This window comes from Talpa occidentalis, unplaced genomic scaffold (genome assembly GCF_014898055.3).
Source record: "Talpa occidentalis isolate TD23 unplaced genomic scaffold, MPIMG_talOcc4v2.1 talOcc4.2, whole genome shotgun sequence".
In the NCBI taxonomy this organism is placed as follows: domain Eukaryota; kingdom Metazoa; phylum Chordata; class Mammalia; order Eulipotyphla; family Talpidae; genus Talpa; species Talpa occidentalis.
Genome location: NW_023602073.1, coordinates 67,606,286 through 67,618,843, shown reverse-complemented (window position 1 = coordinate 67,618,843; position 12,558 = coordinate 67,606,286).

Genomic DNA, 12,558 nt, shown 5'->3' with positions numbered 1-12,558 from the left:
AATAAACAGCTTTCCCTTTGTTTAGCTTGATAGCCATGTTATCAAACCACATTAGTGATTCCACTCTGAAAATATCAACTGAATTCCGTCAACATCCCATTAACCAATAGGACCGATCTCCAGAATTGATGTATGGCAAGTAGCAAATAGATGCTACAGAATTTGCATAGTAAACCACCAATAAACAATAACTACCATCTCTAAAGCTTGGTAGTGTAGTTGGGGAGTTTGGAGGTGAAGGGAAGTCATAAGTATCTACAAATTTTCCCAGGCAACAGATTTCCATAGAACACTGTTCTCGGGCCTCCCTGGTGGCTCAGGGGGTTAAGCACAGCACAATGAAGCTATCCGCAGCCTCTGCAGCATGAGTTTGCTCCCTGGCCAGCCAGGGAGATACCCACATGGTACAGCAGACCTCTCCTGTCTTGCCTGCTGCTCCCCTCAGCAGTGTATTTCAGTTAGCCTGCCTGTTCTGTTCCCCATTCTGTCTCTGGTGAATCCTCTCACCCCATCCACCTGTATTTCTGCCCTGTACCCCAGTTCTTGTATGCATAAATAAATAAATCTTAAAAAAAAAGAACACTCTTCTTTCTAGTATATTCAGCCCACTCTCTGCTTCTCTTCTCAAAAATCATTCATTACCTACCCGCCCCCGTCCCCCCCCACACGCACACTCACAAATATACCCTAGAGTCCTTGGATTTTATGAACTATGGGCACCCACATCCTCATTATAAGATCATAGGTAAAATTTACAGGCAGAAAATAACAGAGCATCATTACATACAATGGATGCTAAAATAAGTGCTGCTGTGAAACTCCAAGAGCAGCTGAAGAGTTGTATCACCCCTGACAAGGCTGGGCATCATAGCCACAAGTTCCAGCAGAGATGGTTCTACATCTGAGGCAAGCCTTCAGCTCTTCTTTTTTTTTTTTTTTTTTTTAAAGATTTATTTTTTCATGAATACAAGAGCTGGGTTACAGGCTAGAGGTGTAGAGGATGAGAGGATTCACCAGAGACAGAGTGGGGAACAGAATAGGCAGATTGACTGAAATACACTGCTGAGGGGAGCAGTGGGTGAGTCAGGAGAGGTCTGCCTCGCCATGTGGGTTGCTCCCTGGCCGGCCGGAGATCTAACTCGTGCTGCAGAGGCTATAGACAGATTCACAGGTTGCGTCTTAACCCCTTGTGCCACCAGGGAGGCCCCGCCCTCAGCTCTTCTTAATATTGCAATTCACATTGTCTTTAGTGCTGAAGACAAAACAACAAAAGTAAAAACTGCAGACCTGTTGCATTGTTCCTTTCCTTTCATACAGAATCGCTTTATTTTACCTGGCTTTCTTTTGCTGAGCAAGGAAACTTCTCCAATCTCTCTTGAGATCTCTAGACATTTTATCAGTTAACTGTTTCCCTTTTCCTCCTGGGAATACAGCTACATTACATTTCCCAGCCTGCCTTGCAGATAGGTGTGGCCATGTGACTGGGTTCTGAGCAGTGGAATGTGGACAGAAGTAGATACCCCACTTCTAAGTTTGGTAGAAGAAGCCATTGATGTTGGGTTCTGCTCTCTTCCTCCATCAGGGTTTCAGTGAATGGCTCTGATACCCTAGGGGAGTGTGGAGACACTGATGGAGGAGATCTGGGCCTTGACTGACTACAAAAAGGTCACCACCTCCCAACCCAAACCACACTGAAATGTAAAGATGGTAATTAAGCCGCTAAAATAACATAGCAATTGTATACTATGCATAACTTTATACCATAAGCATATAGATATCCTGCCTTGTATAATTATATGAGCTATAAAACAATTTAAATGCTATTTTCCTTTGGGTCAGACTTAAGTTTCAATAGCACATGAAAACTATTTCTGTTATTATGTTATAGAGCAACCCCGATATTAAACGGGTTCCTGGCTGTGGGTCCTCACCTGCGCGCTTTAAAGGGACTTATGAATACTCTACTACAGACACACGCAAAAGGGTTAATAAAAGGTTTATTTACAAGAGAAAAGGAAATAAGGAAAATATACAACTCAGGGAGAAAATAGGGAAATAAAGTCTTTAATGCGTCCTACCCGATCCGACGACCTGGAAACCCAAAGTCACTCTCAGAGCTGGCCGGACGCTGCGAGCTGGCAGAGAGCCAAAATGGAGAGCCCCCCAAAGCCCACGTGTCTGCCTTTTGTATCCACCTGGCTGCTTAACCCCACCCTCAGGTCCCAGCCACCTTCCCTTTGGTGGTGATGGGATTTGGAGTTCCCAGTGTCTTTGGCTTTGACCTGGGGTGGGGGTGGAGTCCACAAAGCCTATATGGAAATAGCTTTGGGACGTCCTTTTCCCCCTAACAATTCGGTGGGGCAGGGAACCTCCCCCTTTCCTGGGGACCACCCTGTTACAATTATGCCATGAAGAAATCTGAATTTTCTCAGTTTGGAGTACAAATAGCATAAAATGACACAAAACAAACTTAATTTAAAACAGATTAAAATTTTATCTGATTTTGTTACAGGGCAGGGAGAGGGGCAGCCTAGACCCCACAAACCTGCCTACTCTAAACGGGTTCTGCCATCCGCAGCTTCAACACAAAACATATGAGACTTTAATGGGAAGGAACTTTAATACAATTAGGAAACAATACAGGAAAGGCAAACAATACAGGAAACAATACAGGAAAGGCATTTAGTTTCTAAATCAAGCACCCAAAGTTACCCGTCCCCTTGTGGGTAAAAGTCCATCCAAATGGTATTGGCCCAGAGCAAGGCCCCAAAGCCTGCCACAAGTCTAAAGCATCTTCCAGTGGGGACCCACAGAAAACGATCAGAAACAACCAGACAAATCTGGAGGGAAAAGAGCAAAATCAAAATCAAGACAAAAACCTCCATTGTCACCTCCCCACGGGTCTCTCACCCACATCTGTGTCTCCCAGTCTATGACCAAAAAGCAAGCACAGTTTCTTCACGTATCTCTCGGCTCCATGTGCCTCCTCCAGGGATCCTTCTGGCTCTCCATCCTGCTTCCTTCCTTCCTCAGTCTCTACAGCTTCTTCTCCTCCTTGCTCAGCTCCACCCTCCTTTTGGTGGGACAGGAAACCTGGAACCTCCCCCTTTCTTGGGGACCACCCTGTTACAATTTGACTTATTGTAGTTCATCCAGCAATAAATGGAATGTGGTAAACTATCTTTATACAGGTTTCTCTATCATGCCTTTCATAAACTTAAATGGGGTAAAAAGAAATAATTACAATTAATTTGTATGAAAATTTTTTTTAGCATTTTCAAACACCAAAATAACCTACCAAATCATGGCAAATAACACATGAAATTCAAAATAGCACTAACGTATAGTAAAAGAAGGGATGATATGAAAAGCACACAACTCCTGGGGAAAGGAACTTGAATGTGCCATTCTCACTGCTTGGGGGAATGCATTGCCTGTCTGGGTAATATTTAACAAGGTTAAAACTGAGCCCCCACCCCTTGCCCAGCAGGAAGGTTTGGGAGCCTTGAATGAAAGGAAACTGATAAGGCTGCTATGGGAACCAGGCCTTTGGCCTGGTCTCTTTGACCCTGAATGGCAAGCAGGGCCAGGACACATTTTGTGTCAGTTGTCAGCGCCCAAGGCTAGACATCCCAGGACTAACTAGCCCAAACCAAGTCCCCAGTCATGAAAAGCCAGCAAAAACAGGTTATAAAAGGGAGCCCCAAATCTTTATTCACACAGAGTTCTCCCGTCTCGCACACTGCTTCTCTTAGCAGTATATTTCAATAAATCCCCCTTTTCTATTCTTCATTGTGTCTCTGGTAAATTCTTTTACCCCCAGGCTTTTGGCTTCACCCCCTTTTTCTCCCACAGCATTGCCTTTATAAGAACTACTGCAAAACAAATGCTGAAATGTTTTGGTTTTTGCCTTTTGTTGTAAAAACAAAAACGGTCTTTGGATTTCTTCTGGTTACTGAAAGTGTAACAGGGTAGTCCCCAGGAAAGGGGGAGGTTCAACTGGAACCTCCCCAGGTGGAGCAGGGAACCTGGAACCTCCCCCTTTCCTGGGGACTACCCTGTTACAAAAGTAGGTATTAATGTAAGTCTTTTGTAAAATCAAAGTAATGTAATGTGAACTTTCAGAAAGTCGGAAATACCTGTTTATCTTTCTAGTTTTTCTGTGTTCTATTTATAAGAGTTTTTAGGAACTAAGTCCCAATGAGCTTGTTTTTTAAATTCTGAGCTTCTTCAGGACATAGTTTTATGTTTAAGACAGCACAATTGTTGTTAGACATCCCTTTGGTGCAAATTAATAACATGAGCACTACCTTCAAAGCCCAAAACCAGGATGGGTGGTGGATGGGCAGGGTGGAGGGGGAGAGGAACTGTAACAGGGTGGTCCCCAGGAAAGGGGGAGGTTCCAGTTTCCCTGACCCACCCAAGGAAGGGTGGAGCTGAGCAGAGAGGAGAGGAAGCTGAGGAGAGGAGAGAGGAAATGAGATGGGAAGCCAGGAGAGCAGCAGGAAGCACATGGAGCAGAGAAAGTTGAAAAAATTGCACTTGCTTCTTGGCCTTGGACTGGTTGAAACAGATGTGGGTGAGAGAACTGTGGGGAGGTTAACAATGGAAGTTTTTGTTTTGATTTTGTGCCTTCTGTCCCAGAATGCTGAGTACATTTCTGCTTCTTTCCTATGGATTCCCAATAGGTGATGCCTTAGATTTGTGGCAGGCTTTTGGGCCTCAGTGGCCCTGCTTTGGGCCAACCCTGTTTGACTGGACATTTACCCACAAAGGGATGGGTAACTTTGGGTACCTGATTTGAAAACTATATTCTTTGTCTTTTCTTTGTTGCACATTAATTATATTAAGTTCCTTTCCATTAAAGGTCTTACACACTAGAGTGTGTTTTGTATGGATGTGAGGATGGCAGAACCTATTTTACGTGGTCAGATTTAGGGGGACTGAGGTGCCCCTCTCCCTGCCCTGCAACAGGACCACTAGAATTACTTCCCTCTGATTTGGAAAAACAGGGAGGTTTTACATCATGACCCCTCCCCCAACAGTTTTTCTTTTCCTTTTCCTCTTTTCTAGAGGCTTCTGTTCTAATAAAGGAGAGTATGAGTGTGAAGTAGTGATTGTTAGGTGGCCAGAGGTTGGCTAATTTCTCTGTGATTCTTATGCTAGGAAAGAAAGAAAAAAGCTTGTTTGCAGAAAGCTAATGCCTGGCAGGCAAAAAAGGATGGCAGATCCAGCATTGGACTTACTGCAGGTATAAAAGAAAAAGAAATGACTGAGTAATCATTCCAGGCACTGGCACCTGTTAAAAAGGGCCTGTAGAAGAAAGTCATTTCAGTCTCTTTCTGAAATGTTTGCCTAAAACTCTTTCCAGTCCTACACTAGAGATTCAATGGGAAAAACAGAATGTTTGCTGTTTGTTCCCCAAATAATGACTCACCAAGTGCTGATTTATTGAATTAATTAGTGAAGAAGTAAAATTAGTGTCCTATTTCATAGGTGTGAAATGAGCTATTCAACAAATACTGTGTGTAATATACAACATTCTTAGTCTGTGCTTATCTAGGTACTTTATTTTTTCACCTAAACCCAGCTAACAGGAGTACTTCATGAATGAAGGAATCTCTCCTTGGCTCCCTAAAATATTCTAAAGATGTAGAAAATCTCAACAAGCAATAACAGATTCATTACATCAGTTGTGTAATAATAACCATGGACCATCTCCAACTGCTGTTCCCACCACAGCGTCATGGAGAAGTCAATCTGTAGAGGCCTAGATGACGACACTTTTTCCAGTGGACCACACACAACCAGTTGCAACAATAATTTAACTTTGGTAATAACTGATTGGCTTAAAGACACAATTTTTAAAAAATTGCTTAACAAATTATTTTTAGGTCTTAGAGAATGTTCATAAAGGATTTGATATCCACTCATACTGAACATGACCACATCACACAATGTTTTCAGTTCTCAGGAGTTGCCTCACAGTTGCTGCTAATATTCACCAAAAGTTGAAATAGTGGTATGTTCTTTTGGTTTGATTGTTTGGTTGTCACAGTAATGCTGATTTCAGAGTGGTGCAATATAAAGATAGAATCAGACTACTGGCATGAAGAAAGGGAAGCAGTGAATCCTGAAGAAGGGAGAATATTCAAGGGAAAATCCCTGCTCCCAGAGACATTGCCTCCTGATAGAAAATGACTAAAATTACTGAATGCTTCAAGCATAATAGTATAGGAAAAATAAATCATAATCAAAGTAGGAAGAAGTTCAGATTTAAGAGGCTACAGATTTGAGTTCCAGTACTGATTCTATCTCTTTTTCTATCTCTTAGGCAATTCACTGAGCTTTACTTTGCTCTTCTGTAAAGTGATGATTTTATGGATTATTTCTAAGACAACTTTTAGTTTTCTGATTCTCTCACACTTCAAAATTCATAACATTTCCTCTCTGCTTTTGAAAGCATTCAGGTATCTTACTTTTATGCTACTTCTTCACCAGTTTTCTTTCTGTGAAATCTTTAACAAGACATTATTCCAATCTCTAGATGACTCCTACTAGATTATTGGGAGAGAGATTAGGTAGTTTTTATGATGGTGGAGATGATAAGACCCCCTTTCCTGAATCATAAAAATCATGACGTTGAATCTTTTGTTCTGTTTGTCTTTTTTTTTTTTTAAGTACCTGCTGTAGCTGCTATATTAGATTCTGGCTGTAGGCAAAAAAAAAAAAAAAAAAGTGATTAGTTAGTGACACTTTCACCAATCAAAAAACATCTCTCACCAAATCCTGTGACCTGAACAGTCACAGAATAAGTAATTACTACAATAGTAACACAAGTTAAGGGCTTTATTTCTGTCAAAATTTTTCAGTTTTGTTAGCACTAATAGCATGCAATTATTGAAGTCTTTATATACTAGCTAAAGAGAAAAGGTTGGTGTAAAGAAGTAGATGATAACATAGACAAGAAGAAAGAAAGCATTTGTGTTAAAATGTGTGATATTGGAAATAATTGCGCATAAACTTCTACAAGGGAATGCTTTTGTGGGCAAAATAATTTAGGTAATGCTTCATGGGGAAAATAAATGCTAAACAATGAGGACCATGAAGAATTAAGGCAGAAATGTCAGATATAATAGCATTTGAGGAAAGATATAAGAAAAAAATATGAAAAGATGGGTAGGGGCACTGGCTTCCCATTATCTGTTCATCTTATGAACTAAACCTTGCCAAACAGTGGCTCCTAGGACAAAGTACAATCTACCGGGCAGCTGTCCAAGAATAAGGAACTTTCCTGAAACAAAAGGAAAAGGGAATTCACACAGGAATGTGTAATGCTGTCTGAAATTAGAAAATCCAGTAATTAACCTGACTTTTCCCTAGCAATTGCAATAGTGGAGCTTATCCCAGGACCTAAAGAACTTCCAGGTTATAAGAGAGATCCTATTGGCTGTCCCTCCTTTGCTAATGGTAGCTCTCTTAGATAACATACTTTTTCTCTAAGTATGTAGATAGGAACAGAACCTTTTTTTAGCACTAAGATGGAAAGGTAGCAGGAGTTAGGTCAAGTCCCAAGAATGTTGAGAAAAGTACTGTTCATAGTTAAGTTTTTTCAAGTGAAAGAGACACTTGAGCTAACAGGTTTTCATTTTCTATACAGAAGAATACGGCCAAGAAGCTTAGATGACTTATCCAAGATCATCACAACCATTTATATAAGGACAGTTCGGTTATAATTTTACTATCATGTTCTCCTTTTATTGAAAAATATTTATATTATTTTTCCCATTCCTCTGCCATAATTATAAAATTCCTTTCTGATCATGTCCCAAAAATAATCATTTTTTAAAGATTTATTTTTATTTATTCATACAAGAACTGGGGTACAGGTCAGAAGTATGGAGGGGTGAGAAGATTCACTAGAGACAGAATGGGGAGCACAACAGGTGGATCTACTGAAATACACTGCTGAAGAGAGCAGTGGGCAAGACAGGAGAGATATGCTGTGCCATGTGAATTAACTCCCTGGCCATCGATTGAACTCATGCTGCAGTGGCTGGCAATAGCTTGATGGCACTGTGCCACCAGGAAGGCCCCCAAATATAATCATTTTTAACATCTCACATATACCCAAATTAGTGTTTAGACACTGAATGGAAGAAAATTTGCACAAGAAGTACATATTTCTTGTGGAAAAAATTAAAAATACAAGTAAATACAGAAAGGAGAATTAAAATCATCTGTAATTCTGTCCCTAGAGAAAATCATATTATATATTCCATTTATATTGCCTATGCATTAGATACAGATTTTTTTGTCTAAAATGGGATTTAACTCTTTTTAATGGTAGGCTATCTTTCAATTAATATTTGTAAGCAAGTTTTCATATGAATGCATATATTTCTATTGCCACATTCTTGATGCTACATTAAAAAGAAGGCTGGAGCCATCACTGGCAAATTGCTTAAGCCTATTCCATAAATTGCAAAGTTTTTGCAAAACTACTGACCTTGCTTGAGAAAAAATGCATTTGGCTGTAGGCACAAAGAAATGTGAAGCACTTTCCCTTTTAAAATCAGATGGCATTATCAATTCCTATTTTAAGCTTGTTTATAGAACTAGAATAACACTGAACATAGATATGTAAAGGTGATTAGAGCAGTGGAAGTTTGACCTTTGAAAAATCCTTTCATGTGTAAACAAAGTCTGGAATTTAAAAACCTCTAAGCCAGTCAATTTCTTTTTTTATTTATCATAAACCTGAGTCAACATGGAATGTCCATTTTATTTGGAGAGTATGAAATGAAAATACCTTGGCTCCTAACCATATGTGAAGGACATGTCTTTGGCTACCACATCTTCCTGGTCTCAACCCCACGTGGTTCTGATAGACTCACAGGGACCTGCAAAGCTGGCCTCACTGCACAGCCCTCCATGAATTCACTGCATTGGTAGACTTGCTTGTTTAGTTCTGCTCCAGCATTTTTTTGCTGCCCCACATCCAGAATGATCTCATTTCCACCTCCATATTTTTATGCTAGTAATACTTCTTGTGGGATATCCATCCTGTTATATTCCAACCCCATCCTTCCATCCAGATCTAGCCTCACCACTGTCCTTCATGAAGACCCCTCTGCATATACTTCTATCTCTCTTTTTTAAAGATTTATTTATTTGTGCATACAAGAATTGGTGTACAGGTCAGAGGTGTGTGTGTGTGGGGAGGAGGGTGGCGGTGAAAGTATTCACCAGAGACAGAGTGGGGAGCAGAACAGGTGGATCTACTGAAATACACTGCTGAGGGGAGCAGCAGGGCAAGACAGGAGAGGTCTGCTGTGCCATATGGGTAGCTCCCTGGCTGGCTGGGGATCAACTTGTGCTGCAGAGGCTGTGGACAGCTTCATAGTGCTGTGCTTAACCGTTTGTGCCACCAGGGAGGCCTACCTCTCTCTTTTGTTGAGAACTCACTGGCTGAGAGTAAGCCTGATTTGATATAGTTTCCGGCTCCTTCATTCTTCCTTCATTTGTATCTCCATTAAGCCTACTGGCTGCTTATTGATAGAAGCTGTGTACTAGCTTTCCTTTAGCTCTTGTACAGCAACATGCACAGATTACATATTAAGTACTCAGGGAATGTTTGTTGATGAATGACTAGAGGAACTTGCAGATCCTTATTTCTGCCTATTTCTTCTTAGAGGGTAGACCTCAGAAAACTTCCTAATCTCTCTGAGCTTCAATTTCCACTCCTGAGAATGGAGTGAAAACGTCACCTCCATAGAGATAAAGGTATTCAATGTGAAGAGTATGGGGTACAAATGGCCTCAAGAAAGGACTGCCACCGTCAGAGTGGGCTAGAGGACCTGCTCCTTTTGCTTTATTAAACATCAAGTGAATGAAAGTGTGACACAGAAACTTTAAAAGCAAAGGGAAAATTTTTAGGATTTGTAGGTGTATGTATCATTTACGGTAAGATCTGTCCATAGATCATTTTACAAAATAATTTGTTTTTAGTGACTGAGATGTTTTCCAGATTTATTGAGATATAATTGACGTATAACGTTGTGAAGTTGTTCAATGTGTGCAAAGTGACCAGTTGACACACACATATACGGGAGATGTTCACCACAAGTATAGTTTCTAGCTCCCTGCTCACATACGATTACACAATTACATTCTCTTATTGTTATGGTAAGAACATTAAATAACTCTTAATAACCTTCAAGGACACAATGTAGTATTAATAGTCACTTTATCATGCTGCATGTCAGATTCTTAGAACTCATTCATTTCATAACTAAAATTATCAACAATTACTAATTTACAACACTCCCTTCATGTTTATCCCTACCCTCTTGTTTTGGCCAAAGCACTTTTTTTTTTAAATTAAGGTAACATTGGTTTACAATATTATATATGAATAATTTCTTAAAGAAGATACAATTTGTTTGTCTCTCACAGAAGAGAAACCCAAAAATATGCAGTCCCAGTGGCTCCATGATGCCAGGGCTTATAAACTTCCTCTCCCCACTACTCCACCATTGTCGGCACTTGGCTTCAACTTCAGGCCTCAAATGGCTATTTGAGCTCAAGTTCACCACATTCCAGCTAACGGAAGGAGGAAATACACAGGATGCTTCAGCTTCTTTTTAAGGAGCTTCCATAGAACTAGCACACAACACTCCTACTCCATTCTCATTTCTTAAAATTCAGTCACACTTCCTTACCTTACTATGTAGGACACCAGGAAATGCCATCTTTAGCTGTATGGTATCTTTTCCAGGTAAAAATGGGAATTATATTATTAAAGAAGAGGAGGCACAAGCAAGCTTTGTTTGGGACTATGGGACACTGAGGACACTATGTGAGACAGCCGGCCCCTTGTGGCCTTGGAATCTCCTTCCTTTTCCCAATCTCCTATTTGTTCAATAACCCGGATGTTGTTGGACCCTGAGCTTGAGTGGTGTCTTGCAATTGAGCACAGGGGTGAGAACCCACAGTGTCTTGTCCCCCACCTTGGCACTTCCTTTAGTATTCTTTAGATACTGTTTTACTAGTATTATGTGAAAAATAACTAAACCAAAAAGGTAGATTTGGCAGTCTGAAGTATCAAACGTCTTTCGTATGAGTCAGTGAAAAGAATGAAAACATGAGAAAAATGTAATTTTCTACTCTAAATATTCAAACAGTAAAATTAGGAAATGTCAAGAGACTGTGTATAGAGCTTTTAAAGTGCTAAAAATAGTATTAAGAACATTTAGAAATCTTGCCATGTTCTCCTTTTAGGAGGTATTTGATTACTTAATTTTATAAAATAAAGTATTAAATTATTTCCCTCATTTTTTATTTCTTGTATATTTATAGAAAAAGAAATAGTTGTACTTTATTCCAAGAACAAGGAGATTTTGAGCTAGTGCTTTGAATGCTTTTTACAAATTTAGCATGATCTGACAAAAGCAAATGCATTCCTCAGCTATTTGGGAGTCTCACCAAACTCCAGTGTAGATGTGGTCTTTTCAGATGGGGGAGCTGTTGGGAGTGCTCCACAGTGGTGTGTGCTTGGGGAAGCCAGCACGACTCAGTCACTTACCTTGGGTTCCTGATTGTGCCTTCCACATAGAGCTCTAGTGAAGATATGAAAGTGCTCAAAAATACATCTGGAATAGACAGACTAGGTACTCAATAATGGCTGGCACTACTATCACTATCATCATCATCCATTATTACTCTTTTTGTCATCTTGCAAAGCTTTTTTTTTTTTTTTAGATTTATTTATTTATTTATGCAAGCACTGGATACAGTCTGAAGCATGGGGGTGGGGGGTGTGGGTGAGAGATTCACCAAAGCCAGAGGGGACAGCAGAGCAGGCAGACTGACGAAGTACACTGCTGAGGGGAGCAGCAGGCGGCAGGAAAGGTCTGCGTGCCATGTGGGACCCTCGCGGGTGGCCGGGGATCAAACCGCCGCTGCAGAGGCTGTGGGCAGCTTTGCAACCCAGCGCTCAACTGCTGCGCCACCGGGGAGGCCCAGCAAAGCTCATATTGTTATCCTGTGATCTAGGTTTTCCTGGACAGACAAGAAAACTACTCAGTAAGTAGCGAGGTCCTGGACCAGTCCTGTGTATATGGGTCAGGAGAGATACCTGAGGACAAGCTACTTGTATTGCCTCTTCTTTGCCAACCGCCTCCCCTCTGCCCAAGAGAAAACACATGGAAAATAAAATAAGGAACACTATAAGTGGTAAAAGAAGAGCAGAAATGTCAGCAGTTGTCAAATTCTAAACTTCCTGGGGATCATGGGATTCCATAGATTTTGCTGGAGTGTGGTGAAGGGCCATGGGTTGACTTTCTCTATATGTAGATGAAACCCAGGTTCATATTCATAACACCAGCTCCAACCTCTTCACTGAGTGCTCTGCTGAGACATTTCCTAGCAGCCTGGAGCCTTGTACCCACATTTTATTTTGCCTTGGCGGGGACAAAGGAAGGAGATTTTTTTTTTGGAGTGAGAGGTGGAGGGACATTAAAGTGCAAAATATCCAACACTGCAATTTCCAAATAT